Raw genomic sequence first — 15,155 nt, 5'->3', positions numbered from 1 at the left:
AAGTGTATCACAGTATGAACCATCCATCTTCAATCAGTGAAATGTAAGTGTTAAATGTACCTTTGTGTTTAACCGTAAATTTCCTATGCCATTTACCTCAGTAGGGTCCTTACCTAAACGAATTTATTCCGAGTCTCCTGATGTTCATTGAAGCTTGAATGATAGTAAATTACTGGCAATAGTACTGTTTTGGTAGTAAATTCTGAAATCATTATTAAATACTAAAGTTTGCAGGTATCAGTTTAAGGGCCACCGCTTTGCGTGACCATGAGGATAAGTTTTCAATAGCATTTCTGAAAGTAAAGTAATATAAATGTTTAACTGCAACAATCGTAACAGTAATTGTTCGTGTTGCTTCTCCATGTCAAAGAAAACCAGACAAATGTTTGTGTTAGTAAAACGTTAACAAATAACAGTCCTAAAGAAATGAAATTTAGTCGTGTTAAATAATAGTTTTGATCATATGAATGGTAGGTATAAGTTTAATATTTTCGGTATCCTTGTTGAAACATATGAGTGTCTTCTTTAAATAATTACTGAAGTATAGTGATAAATACCATAAGTAAAAGAAAGTGGGATTAGTAGTACTTACTGCCAAGTGACCGTAGTAAATGGAAGTTAAGTGATTGTGTTTAAATTACGTAGTAAGTGAAAGTAGTTATTTATTGAGTGTCGAAATCTGACTTCATCTTTTTGTGTAGACAATGTGCCCGATTTGGGCTGGCGGCCGTTTTATTAAGCGAAACAGTTTATTGTTATAACAGGCTTTGTCCGATAAAAGGTTTCCAAAAGTAATTATTCTCACTGCTTTTCCCATAAACTGTGTGATTCGGTGAAAAATAGTTCGATGCTTTACCATTAGGTTGAACACGGTCAAAATCTCTCTCCGAGAGTCGATGGTTTGGAGTGTTAGTGCTGCGTGATTTTTGTGGTGGTGTTCCTGCCGCTACTTATTGCACAGTTCTGACATTCCGAATCGCGGATCTTCCGTCTTTACAGTAGTAGAACTTAAACGTTCTGGTACCGTATTCACGAGAACGCGAAAGTACCGTTGCAAAGTGTTTGGTGGGCGCTCCCGCAGACGCGGTGTGTTGCTATGCTCGCGCCAGTGTAGGCGCACCTGATTCGTTAAGCCACGAGTATTGAGAGTACGGTAGGAGTGGACAGGTGGAGGAAGCTGCAGTTCCAACTGCTGCCTGTCCCATAGTTATCCGTGGCTCTGTAGACGACTCGGGGTTCTTGTCATCGAACAGCAGCAGCAGCGACAACGGCAATTCTGCATTGTCGTCGGCTACATTCTTCGTCGTCCGCACAGATGCAACATTGTAAGACAGTTAGCTGAGATGCACAGTAACGTAGAGACTTTGCCCAGCAACATTTCTTTCTCAAAGTATGACTAACTTCGATAATAACTTGCAATGGTTAAAACTTGTAGGCCACCTATGTTGTCATTGTCCCCAGACATTATTATCAGGGACGGTCCCTCTCCTTGCCATACAATCACTCAGTGTCGTAAGAATATGAAAACTGATTAACTATTTACTGCCAGTTTTGTGTGTTTGCTAACGACAAATTTCACTCCCAATTTTCTGCCTCGGTAACTGCTCATTCCTGTATTGCGTAACAGAGGCTAAACTTGCAATTTAAACAGTTAACTTGATTCACCTTAAGTGACGTAAAATTCCACTGGCAAAACTAATAACTAAAGATACAGCACAAATGAAGAGTGCACAATTTCATTTATTCTGTATTTAGCTTAGCGAGTGACTTCAGCTGGCTTGGTATGTATTTTATAGTTGTTATTTTAAAAGTAAAATCAGTTGCTCATTTGCTTAAAGTAAATGTAATTCAATTACAGCAAAAGGTGTAAATTAAGCTAGTCATTTATTTAACCCATAACTCCATTTAATTTTACTTCCAAAATTTAGTATTACAGAATACATACTTACAAATACACTGCTTTCTGATTCATTCATTTTCGCGTGATCTTTTGTGTTGTGGAAAAGCGTAACAACCTTCTGTTGCCATGGCAGTCATTATATGCTTGTATGTCTTTGCCATTACCTTTCCTAAGATTCTCGAGATATATTTCCCTAGCGGACTGACGACCGTTTAATTATACCCTTTGTAGCTAACAAGTGTTTTCTTTGTATTATCAGTAATTTTTGTAGTAAATATTACGTGGTACCCTTTTTCCCCCCTGTGCGTTTCATGAGCGATTGCACTATATTCCACCGATTGAAAATTACCATGAGTATTCAGCTTAAGTTTAGAATAGATTCTTCCTTTAGAAGAGTCTATCGTACACTTTCCTCCAACCAACCGATGTTATTTTCCTTCTGTAACGTCAGCCTTAATCACTGTAAAATTTCACTAGGCATATGCGATCACAGTCAGTTATATCGCAATAGAGTAGGGCGATTAGGAAGAGGAAGGTTACAAACGTCAGGTTGGTTCAAATGGCTCTGAGCACTACTGGACTTAACATCTTAGGTCATCAGTCCCCTAGAACTTAGAACCACTTAAACCTAACTAACCTAAGGACATCACAAACATCCATGCCCGATGGAGGATTCGAACCTGCGACCGTAGCAGTCCCGCGGATCCGGACTGCAGCGCCTAGAACCGCACGGCCACCTCGGCCGGCTCACAAACGTCAGGCTCTTGTTGGCTTTCGTGCTGAGTCGCTTCGCAGAAAGTGCATATGAACTCCCGTGTCAACTACTGATAATGTACACTCCTGGAAACGGAAAAAAGAACACATTGACACCGGTGTGTCAGACCCACCATACTTGCTCCGGACACTGCGAGAGGGCTGTACAAGCAATGATCACACGCACGGCACAGCGGACACACCAGGAACCGCGGTGTTGGCCGTCGAATGGCGCTAGCTGCGCAGCATTTGTGCACCGCCGCCGTCAGTGTCAGCCAGTTTGCCGTGGCAGACGGAGCTCCATCGCAGTCTTTAACACTGGTAGCATGCCGTGACAGCGTGGACGTGAACCGTATGTGCAGTTGACGGACTTTGAGCGAGGGCGTATAGTGGGCATGCGGGAGGCCGGGTGGACGTACCGTCGAATTGCTCAACACGTGGGGCGTGAGGTCTCCACAGTACATCGATGTTGTCGCCAGTGGTCGGCGGAAGGTGCACGTGCCCGTCGACCTGGGACCGGACCGCAGCGACGCACGGATGCACGCCAAGACCGTAGGATCCTACGCAGTGCCGTAGGGGACCGCACCGCCACTTCCCAGCAAATTAGGGACACTGTTGCTCCTGGGGTATCGGCGAGGACCATTCGCAACCGTCTCCATGAAGCTGGGCTACGGTCCCGCACACCGTTAGGCCGTCTTCCGCTCAGGCCCCAACATCGTGCAGCCCGCGTCCAGTGGTGTGGCGACAGGCGTGAATGGAGGGACGAATGGAGACGTGTCGTCTTCAGCGATGAGAGTCGCTTCTGCCTTGGTGCCAATGATGGTCGTATGCGTGTTTGGCGCCGTGCAGGTGAGCGCCACAATCAGGACTGCATACGACCGAGGCACACAGGGCCAACACCCGGCATCATGGTGTGGGGAGCGATCTCCTACACTGGCCGTACACCACTGGTGATCGTCGAGGGGACACTGAATAGTGCACGGTACATCCAAACCGTCATCGAACCCATCGTTCTACCATTCCTAGACCGGCAAGGGAACTTGCTGTTCCAACAGGACAATGCACGTCCGCATGTATCCCGTGCCACCCAACGTGCTCTAGAAGGTGTAAGTCAACTACCCTGGCCAGCAAGATCTCCGGATCTGTCCCCCATTGAGCATGTTTGGGACTGGATGAAGCGTCGTCTCACGCGGTCTGCACGTCCAGCACGAACGCTGGTCCAACTGAGGCGCCAGGTGGAAATGGCATAGCAAGCCGTTCCACAGGACTACATCCAGCATCTCTACGATCGTCTCCATGGGAGAATAGCAGCCTGCATTGCTGCGAAAGGTGGATATACACTGTACTAGTGTCGACATTGTGCATGCTCTGTTGCCTGTGTCTATGTGCCTGTGGTTCTGTCAGTGTGATCATGTGATGTATCTGACCCCAGGAATGTGTCAATAAAGTTTCCTGGGACAATGAATTCACGGTGTTCTTATTTCAATTTCCAGGAGTGTATTTTCGTTGCTAGTTCTAGAAAACGGCGGTGTATTCTAATGGGATGTAGTCAGAGACGCGATGGACAGCAAAAGTGAGCAGAAACGTTATTAACGTTAGGTCAGACACTTTTAGGGTAAAAAAGGAACTCATGGTCCATGAAAGGGAGACCACATCCAGACCTGCGACGGATACTCCCACAAAATCAGTTGCAGTCACCGACGGCTGTCAGAGACTTTGGACGCCATCTACCTTAGACGTCTCGAGCGAGCGAAATGCAGCTATTTGGCTGGCGGAAAAAGACTGATGAGTAAATGGCGAAACAGAAGCGAAATTTCGGCAGATATTAGCGGCATATGGCTGATGTGTTTTCTTTTTTGTCGTATAATACAAGAGGGCGTAAGGCTTGTCATTCTCCCACATCTCAAATAGAGTTCCCGCGAAGATTAAGGAACAGTAGAGTTTTTATTGCGTTGGCGACACAGAAGTAGGACCCAATCTAACGTCCCTGAAACCTGTGAGGCGTAAAGGAGTACTGCGCTCCACCTCGTAGAGCAAGAGCTGGAAGGGAAAGGCTCCATGGGACATTTTGTATTACCCTTAGTGTCGAGTTCCTTCCATTAGGAGCCATCAACGCCACTAGCACTGTATGCTAAATGTACCCTGTAGAGGTGTGAGGTGCTCTGTAAGTACTTCTATCGCTCAGATGACGTATATTTCCATTTGGAATAAAACAGCGAACAGTTTATATTAGAAATTGACTGCCTAATCATTCTTTGGTGGTGGTGTGTTCCTATGGGACCAAACTGCTAAGGTCATCGGTCCCTAGGCTTACACACCACTTAATCTAGCTTAAACTAACTTAGGTTAACGACAACATACACATCCATGCCCGAGGGAAGACTCGAACGTCCGACGTGGGCAGCCGCGCGAACCGTGGCAAGGCTCCCAAGACCACACGGCTACCCCATGCGTCCCATTCGTTGGAACACGGCCCACCTGGACACATTGCGACACGCAGTATACGTAAATATCAAACTACTATCACCTAGAAACAAAGCTGAATGACACTGCACACTGTGAAGTTACTTGACGTCAACCTGAACGCAGCGGGTCATTCAGTCTCAGAAACACATCCACAGTTATTTTATACACGTACAGATGTCAGTCAATTGTTTAAACTATCTGCTCGATTACGTTCTTAAGTGCAATAGCTTCTATTTATTTAGCACAGGGGGATTGTTTTTTAAATTATTATGCATTAAATAATGACAAAAAGAATATTAGTGATTCAATGTAATGTATTTTCTGCTGTAGTATGTTCTATCGCTCTGAGTGATAATACTCTGTGAATTAGGATTTGACTCCAGCTGCAGTGCAGGCCTTTTATGCCAGTAATGCAGTAGCGGCTGTCAGTACCCTCAGTCCAGGAGACTCCAGCAGGTAATGGCTCATTCCAGCATCACAGACATACTAAGGTGTCTGCTGTCACTTCTCGTACATCCAGCTACGACACTCCAACGCGCTCAGCACCACCTCTTAGTTGACAACAGCAAACGACACACGCGATTGGTGATTCCCTGGTGGCAGCCGAACTATTTCTGTTTCCTGAGTGCTTGGCACCTTGTTCTACCCTTCTGCACAGCACCTCTCCTTTTTTGTTCCGCCTCGGACTGCTAAAATTTTTCACCTTCCTCCTGTTACAACTGGAAGACAGGAACTACGTTAGAGAAGTGTCGGAAAGGACCCGAAATGTTTCTGATGTCTCAGGAGGTGTTGGATGGTGACTTCGGCTTGCACGCTAAGACCTGTATATACAGGGCTATTACAAATGATTGAAGCGATTTCATAATTTCACTATAGCTCCATTCATTGACATATGGTCACGACACACTACAGATACGTAGAAAAACTCATAAAGTTTTGTTCGGCTGAAGCCGCACTTCAGGTTTCTGCTGTCAGAGCGCTCGAGAGCGCAGTGAGACAAAATGGCGACAGGAGCCGAGAAAGCGTATGTCGTGCTTGAAATGCACTTACATCAGTCAGTCATAACAGTGCAACGACACTTCAGGACGAAGTTCAGCAAAGATCCACCAACTGCTAACCCCATTCGGCGATGGTATGCGCAGTTTAAAGCTTCTGGATGCCTCTGTAAGGGGAAATCAACGGGTCGGCCTGCAGTGAGCGAAGAAACGGTTGAACGCGTGCGGGCAAGTTTCACGCATAGCCCGCGGAAAATTGGCTCATGCCAGAACTGGAGACCGACAGCGCCGACTCCATCTTTCAACAGGATGGTTCTCCACCGCACTTCCATCATGATGTTCGGCATTTCTTAAACAGGAGATTGGAAAACCGATGGATCGGTCGTGGTGGAGATCATGATCGGCAACTCATGTCTTGGCCTCCACGCTCTCCCGACTTAATCCCATGCGATTTCTTTCTGTGGGATTATGTGAAAGATTCAGTGTTTAAACCTCCTCTACCAAGAAACGAGCCAGAACTGCGAGCTCGCTTCAACGATGCTTTCGAACTCATTGATGGGGACATGCTTCGCCGAGTGTGGGAGGAACTTGATTATCGGCTTGATGTCTGCCGAATCACTAAAGGGGCACATATCGAACATTTGTGAATGCCTAAAAAAACTTTTTGAGTTTTTGTATGTGTGGGCAAAGCATTGTGAAAATATCTCAAATAATAAAGTTATTGTAGAGCTGTGAAATCGCTTCAATCATTTGTAATAACCCTGCACATATTTTCATCTAAGCTGAAATTACAGCACATATTTCATCATCGAGCCTATGGAGGGGATGCTCCAACCCAACAAATGATCACGGGCGCACCGCAGCACTCTTCTTCCAGTGTGTACTGCGAACTCACCTATAGAGGCATGTCCTACCATTGTCCTCCCAAGGGTGGAGTTAAGAAATCCGCACCAGACGTCTACCACTCGAATCAATGCCAGAGAACCGCCATCGGTACTGAGTATTATTCTGACAGTAACGATCAGCGTTTCCAAAATTTTACAAAAGATGTTCCATCCCGTTCTGGCCCACATGTGCTATCCGCAGAGAAGAGAACAGAACACAATTGCAAACATGTAAAATCATAGCAGTGTGATCCACGTACGTGCACTCACCAATGTGCGACATTCACTCTCCAGAATAATAATTCTTCTGTAAAGATTTTGATCGCATTTTCGAATTGGGTTCACTTATTTAACGTTTACAGTCCCAAATTCTTAAGGTACAGAAATTATCCTTTGATGTTATTTATCAAGATTTAATCCAATGAAGATTAATCTTTATTTAATAAATGAAGAAGACAGTCTTCCCCTTATCCTAAAATATTTGTAAGACACCTTCTTCGACACACTGCTTACAGCTTAAAAACCTATTTCCGAATGCCTGCCAAGAGATAGGTACCATACAGATACAGGGTGTTTCAAAAATGACCGGTATATTTGATACGGCAATAAAAAGTAAACCAGCAGCGATAGAAATACACCGTTTGTTGCAATATGCTTGGGACAACAGTACATTTTCAGGCAGACAAACTTTCGAAATTACAGTAATTACAATTTTCAACAACAGATGGCACTGCGGTCTGGGAAACTCTATAGTACGATATTTTCCACATATCCACCATGCGTAGCAATAATATGGCGTAGTCTCTGAATGAAATTACCCGAAACCTTTGACAACGTGTCTGGAGGAATGGCTTCACATGCAGATGAGATGTACTGCTTCAGCTGTTCAATTGTTTCTGGATTCTGGCGGTACACCTGGTCTTTCAAGTGTCCCCACAGAAAGAAGTCACAGAGGTTCATGTCTGGCGAATAGGGAGGCCAATCCACGCCGCCTCCTGTATGTTTCGGATAGCCCAAAGCAATCACACGATCATCGAAATATTCATTCAGGAAATTAAAGATGTCGGCCGTGCGATGTGGCCGGGCACCATCTTGCATAAAACACGAGTTGTTCGCAGTGTCGTCTAAGGCAGTTTGTACCGCCACAAATTCACGAAGAATGTCCAGATAGCGTGATGCAGTAATCGTTTCGGATCTGAAAAATGGGCCAATGATTCCTTTGGTAGAAATGGCGGCCCAGACCAGTACTTTTTGAGGATGCAGGGACGATGTGACTGCAACATGGGGCTTTTCGGTTCCCCATATGCGCCAGTTCTGTTTATTGACGAAGCCGTCCAGGTAAAAATAAGCTTCGTCAGTAAACCAAATGCTGCCCACATGGATATCGCCGTCATCAATCCTGTGTACCATATCGTTATCGAATGTCTCTCGTGCAGCAATGGTAGCGGCGCTGAGGGGTTGCCGCGTTTCATTTTGTATGGATAGAGGTGTAAACTCTGGCGCATGAGACGATACGTGGACGTTGGTGTCATTTGGACCGCAGCTGCAACACAGCGAATGGAAACCCAAGGCCGCTGTTGGATCACCTGCTGCACTAGCTGCGCGTTGCCCTCTGTGGTTGCTGTACGCGGTCGCCCTACCTTTCCAGCACGTTCATCTGTCACGTTCCCAGTCTGTTGAAATTTTTCAAACAGATCCTTTATTGTATCGCTTTTCGGTCCTTTGGTTACATTAAACCTCCGTTGAAATCTTCGTCTTGTTGCAACAACACTGTGTTCTAGGCGGTGGAATTCCAACACCAGAAAAATCCTCTGTTCTAAGGAATAAACCATGTTGTCTACAGCACACTTGCACGTTGTGAACAGCACACGCTTACAGCAGAAAGACGACGTACAGAATGACGCACGCACAGACTGCGTTGTCTTCTGTATCTTTCACATCACTTGCAGTGCCATCTGTTGTTGAAAATTGTAACTACTGTAATTTCGAAAGTTTGTCCGCCTGAAAATGTACTGTTGTCCCAAGCATATTGCAACAAACGGTGTATTTCTATCGCTGCTCGTTTAGTTTTTATTGCCGTTTCAAATATACCGGTCATTTTTGAAACACCCTGTACAAATAGCGGCCAACTCACGCGACGTACTATCGTTTGTGATAGTTTTTGAATTTTTGTGATGACTTTACACGTTTTCACAGATTTTACACGCCTTAAGGCTACCGAATCGTTGTCAAACATCACGAGCTGTATATTTAAAAATCATCGCAAGCAGGACACATCGTGTGAGTTCGATGTCACTTTCATAAATATGGTGCCTGCCTCTCGGTAAACGCTCAAAACTGTCTTTTTAACTCTAATGTAGTTGTGCTCCGAAGAGACCTCAATAGTAATGCAGCCTCCAAGCAAAAATGTTGCAATTATCTTGCAATGAATCCGCAAAGCATAGCGGTCGCTCCGGGATGTGGAGATAAATCGGGGTGCACAAAATGGAGTGTGACACGCTTGTAACAAAGTAGAAAGCATTTACAAAGGCAGTTAATGTAACCCAAAACAGATTTTTTTTAATTTGTTGAAAGTGACAATTGCCAATGAAGTTTATTAGAAGTTAAAAGCGTAACGAAAAGTTTTCGCTCACAGTAACATTAAAATGCACAGCCATGTATTTTTCATTTTTGAACTGTTGTTCAGATCTTCAGCACCAATGGTGGTCTAGTGATATCAACGAAATGATACAAAATTTTTAAAAAAATCGATATAAATCCGTTTTGGATGCTCTTTACTACGCTATTAGTTGTATATCTCTTCCCATTCAACATCTGAAGCTGAGTTTGCTTACTCCATTTTTCTGCATCTTCCAAGTAATTTACCGTCCATAATTCTGTTCTTTATCATCGGTCTGATGCAACGAATCCAAGCACATGACATCGTTTGCACCTGTCCCTGTAAAAAGGCCTGTACGACAGCTCTGGTACTTAAAAATTTATCTGTGGATGATTCTCATAATAATCTATGTTGATGGATTAGTACTAGAAACAATTTGTTATTAATGTGCTACACAGTACGGGCCTACTACTTCAGCCTCTTAACAATCAACATGAGGCATTTCACATGCGGTACGACTTTCCTTCATAGTAGGATTTATGGAAGATGAAATGTTTTCTATTGAATGAATACATTACAGATTTGTCCTTAAAGTATTGAAAGGTATGTCACTGCTAATAGATTACTACTTATCTACGATGACTCTTCGGAAAGTAAGGAACGATAGGTCGCGAAATGGAAACCACTGTGAAAATCAAAACAATTTTTTGGAACGGTTAGCTACACCTTCCAGCTACTTCTCTACACAGTCGCTGCTCAGACTTAGACATGTATCGTAGCGTTGTACCAACTTTTTGACAATTTTGTACTCTGGATTGACGCTCGTTGTCTGTTTCAAAATATTGTCTTCCTAGCCAGCGGTTCATTTGGGCAGAGATGAACCTCAGGGATAGCGAATTACGGGTTGTATTGTGGGTGATCAATCTCTTCCCATCGAAAACGCTGCAGGAGCATCTTCATTACCCCTGCAGAGTGCGGCCGAGAATTGTCTTGTAGAACGAAACACATGACAGTTATGTTATGCGGATTGCTTGGTTTCAGGCGAAATCTTTCGCCAGTCCCTCATACATTGCGGGAGACGCTAATTTCTAGCCATCTTTACGTTCCCACTGTCAGCTCGAAACTGAAAAGAGCGACATGATGCGAACGACGGGCGTATTACACACAATGCCCAACACATCTGTGTAAAGCGTCATCAGATTTTCACTGTATTTTCCATTTCGCGACCGATCGTTCCTTACTTTCCGAATATCCCTCGTATTTTCTTCACAGTGCATTCTGCATGGCCTACAAAAGCATCAAGATTTAGAATCGTTCTGTTTGCACTCTGTAACGTCAATAAATTGCTAGCAGGACATTAATCCCACTTCAGAAAGGGCCGATTCTTTGGTCAACAGATTGAAGCTTCCTGACTTAACATACACTGTTGAGCCAAAATATCTGGTCTTGCGGGCATGTGACGCAGTAACGAAAGAATGGATGTGGAAGAGACACAAACGGGCAGTCATTATAGCCTAGATACGGGTCGCAGTTTGGGAAATCTGTTGATGTAAGCAGTTTTGACAAAGGGCGCATTGTTGTGGTGCTGCTGCTGGTAACGAGAATTTGTGAAACGGTGAAGCTGGTCGCCTGTTGGTGTACTGCTCTCGTGAGAACCTGTGAAAAGTGGTTGAAGGATTGTGAAATAATGAGTAAGCCGAATAGTATTGGACGATCACGTCTCACCACAAAATGTAGAGGTCGGAGGATCCCGCGCTGTGTAATCCAGGATAGGCAGAGATCAGTGGCAGACTTGGCGACGGAGTACAATGATGGTGCGGGCACAACTGTTTAGGAGCACACCATCCTAAAGCCACTGTTGAACACGGACCTCCACGTCAGAAGATGCCCACGTGTTCCTGCGTTGACCCAACGACATCGGCAGTTATGATTGCAGTGGGCACAGCATCACTGAGTTTTCACCGGGGATCAATAGAAACGTGTCGACTGTTGAATGAATCGCATTTCTTATTACACCAGATCGATAGTTGGAACCCTGCACGCCGACACCGAGGTGAATGTTTGCACAGCTGCAACAGACTGATGAGGGCAGAAATGCGCTATGGGGTACGTTGTGTTGGGTTTCCGTGGGACCTGTGGTGGTGAAGTACTTGAGCCTTACTGCGCACCACCTGCATCATTTCATGCATGAAGTCTCTCTGTGCGGCGATGACGTCTTCTAACAGGATATCTGCCGTGTTGCAAGGTCAGAACCGTGCTACAGTGGTTGAAGGGGGATTATTGTGAACTCACAATGATGGATTGGCCGGCAAATGTGCCTAACCTGCAGCTATTGGAACACATACCGGGCGCCAACTGATTGCTCGTAAACCACAGTGAGCCGTGGTAAAAATTGCTGTTCTGAAGACCGCGCCGCAGCGCGTAGTCTGAAGCAGTCACACTCCGTTTCTCGCAGTGGCGCCGCTGTGACAATCGCAGCTTTGGTGTCTCCCTGTTGTGGGAAAAGGGAAAAGTTGCCTGTTCACGTGCATTTAAGGGGCGCTATGAGCTCGCCAGTCAATTCCTGTCGCTCCGCTATCTTCCTCTCCCTCGACCTCCAACACGCCTATGACCGTGTGTGGCATTCCAGTCTACTCTTCAAGCTCCAAACCTTCGCACTTTCTCTCAACTACGTCCATCTGATCGGGTCCTTTCTTTCCCAACGTCCTACCTACGTCACCATCCATAACACGGATTCATACACCGTTTTCCCCTTCGCCGGTGTGCCCCAAGGTTCGTCCTCTCCCCTCTTCTATACCTTTTGTATACAGCGGACATGCCGCCGCCTACACCCCCCATCCACCTTCTCCAGTACGCCTATTGTCCGCCTTCCTTGCCCTCGCCCCCACCCTGCAGCGCTCCCAACACCATCTTAACCAGTTCACCGCTTGGTGCAACCAGTGGTTGCTCAAGGTCAATCCTTCTAAGACCCAGGCGATCATTGGAGGCAAAACCACACCTTTCTTCCGTCTCCTCAACTTCTATGTCACCATTTATGGCCATCCTATCGCCCTCACCCGCACCCTTAAGTACCTTGGGGTCACCCTTGACTGTCGCCTCTCCTGGACCCCCCATCTCTGGACAATCCAAGCCAAGGCATGCTCCCGACTCCGTCTCCTCAAGCCCTTCTCTGGCCGCACATGGGGTCTGTAACCCTTAACCAACCTCCACACATACAAGTCCCTCATCCACCCTATCCTCTTCTACGCCCACCCTGCCTAGATCTCCACCCCACCTACCTTTTACAAATCCCTTCAAATCCTAGAACGCCATGCTCTCCACTTCGCCTATCGCATCCGTCTCCTCTCCCCAACGCAGATCTTGTATGACCTCATTCCGTTCCCAAACCTCCTCCTATTCCTCGAACAGATACAGATCCTCTACACCTCCCATAAGCTAGATCCCCCTCACCCGCCTGTCTCTCCCATCCTCTCCCACCCCTGCCTGCTGCCGCACCTGTATTCCCACATCCCACCTGCTCTCCATCTCTCCACTCTCCTTACCCTCTCCCAAGGTGGCTTCCACCAGCTCCCCATCCCTGATGATGCCCTCATCCCTTCCATCTACCCAGCCTATCAACTTTGATCCTCCTCTCCCACTTCCTATGTTTTTTTCCTCAGGTCACCCTCTCTCCCTTCTCTCCTTCCTCCTTTCCTCCCACCTCCTCCTCCCAGGCTTCCTGTCCCACCTACCTTCTTCCCCCATCTCCTCTGCTCCTGGCATCTCCACTCTCACTTCTCCCTTCTCCCCCACCTTCTTCTTCCCTTTTGGCAGGTCCCCAGACTCGCACACGCCACGTGAACATTAGTGCGCCGGAGATCATCGCCATCAGTTTTGTGTGTGTGCCGTCATGTTTGTGCTTCATTGTTTTTCGCCACCCTCGCTCCATCGTTCACGTGTGTCGTCTCCATCATCAGTGTTCGTGCACATTGCTGACAGTCTTTTGTTTTTCTTCGCGTGTGAACGGCTTCGTGTTTTTTAATTCCTGTGTCTACTGTTTTTTGACCACCGTTATGTTCTGTTACTTCTGTGTCTTCATTGGTTTTCTCTCTTTGTACTGCCGGTGGCTGCAGAGTGGTGTAAAATTGCCACTGCCAGCCCACCTTGTGTAAGGTGTGAAATGACAATAAAGGAAAAAAAAAACTCGCCAGTCGGTGAGTTTGGGTCAGTCTCTCGTCCCCAGCTTGCTAGTCGGTCTCTCGTCCGCATTTGTTAGGCAGTTAGTGTCTGTCTGTCATTCGGAGTGCTAGTATGTCTGTCGATCGGATCAACCTTTAAATTTGGCGAAATGAGAGTCTTTCCACTCCGCCAGTAAGAGAAGTCAGCGAGTGGTCGCCCAGTCGGGGCTTAGTTCCTGCATCCGAGCCTGCGCGTTAGGCCGCCAGTCTGATCGAATTTGCTCAGGCAATGGTCATTGGCTGTTGGATCGATCGGTTGGTCGGTCGCGCACTGAGACACAAGATGACTTGTCCGCCTTGAGCGTCGGCGCATCTGAGGTCGCCATGTGAGTCCAGTGGGCCGCGGCGTATAGCGAGGGGTAGTGACTTCGCGGTCGACACGAGAGCAACAGGAGTCCAATCACGACATCAGTCTGCCCAGTGCGAGCTGCGACGCCGTGAGACGGAAGATCGGCGCGCCTTCCTACGTCCATTGAAGCGGCCGGCAGCGGACGGTTCGAGAGAGCGATTTGGGGGTGCTGCGCCAGGTCTTCTAGCGAAATGGCAGTTTATTAGAAGTTAAGTAATTGGTGATTTCTTGTTTGATTTACTCTTGTTAAATTCTACTTGGTTTCTTGGTGAGGTAACCAGCCGTTTTGCTTTGGGGTCATCCCACCATTCTTCTCCGTTTGCCCACCCGCAGGAAGGTGGTTGTTTGTAATTTGGGTGGTCCGCTTTTCCCTTGTGGAGTAGGGGTGAATTAGAGCAACCTGCGGTTCGGGTTGTTCGGTAATCTATCAATCTACCGTACGTTAGTAGCTGCCTCTGTCATGTTTGTCGGATTTGGTGGGTTAACGAATTTATTGCTTGGAGTGTAACGACCTAATACCTGAAATACGTTTTGATCTTTGGAAACTTTGATGTTATTGCCTGTGATCTTGAGAGGTGGTATCTGTGTAATATAGAGCATCTTAACTATTGTTTGGTCAACCTTTTAGAATTTTATATAAGATTGCATTTCATGGGCTTTTATTTAAATGATCATTTTAGTATATAAAATTGCCACCCTTTCACTGTAAGACTTTTCTTAGAAGTTAAAATCAAGTTGGACCTACAGTGGCAATGTTAATATTTTAATTGCCAGTGTTTTGTACTATTTCTATCCTTTCTATGGGGTTACATAGTTTGTGTAAATTGTTAAAAGTCTGTTTCAAGTTACCTGGTGTTTTGCAGATTTGCACCAGTGCAGTCTTTCAGAGGCTGTTGTGAGCGGTCGTAACTACGGCCGTGTCAAAAGGGAGCGACAAGGTTCTCTGCCTGAAAGCTCATACAATCAAAACTTGTTTCTTTCTGCCTCTGAAT

Source organism: Schistocerca cancellata, unplaced genomic scaffold (genome assembly GCF_023864275.1).
Source record: "Schistocerca cancellata isolate TAMUIC-IGC-003103 unplaced genomic scaffold, iqSchCanc2.1 HiC_scaffold_732, whole genome shotgun sequence".
Taxonomy (NCBI): Eukaryota; Metazoa; Arthropoda; class Insecta; order Orthoptera; family Acrididae; genus Schistocerca; species Schistocerca cancellata.
Note: the sequence above shows the minus strand (reverse complement) of the source record.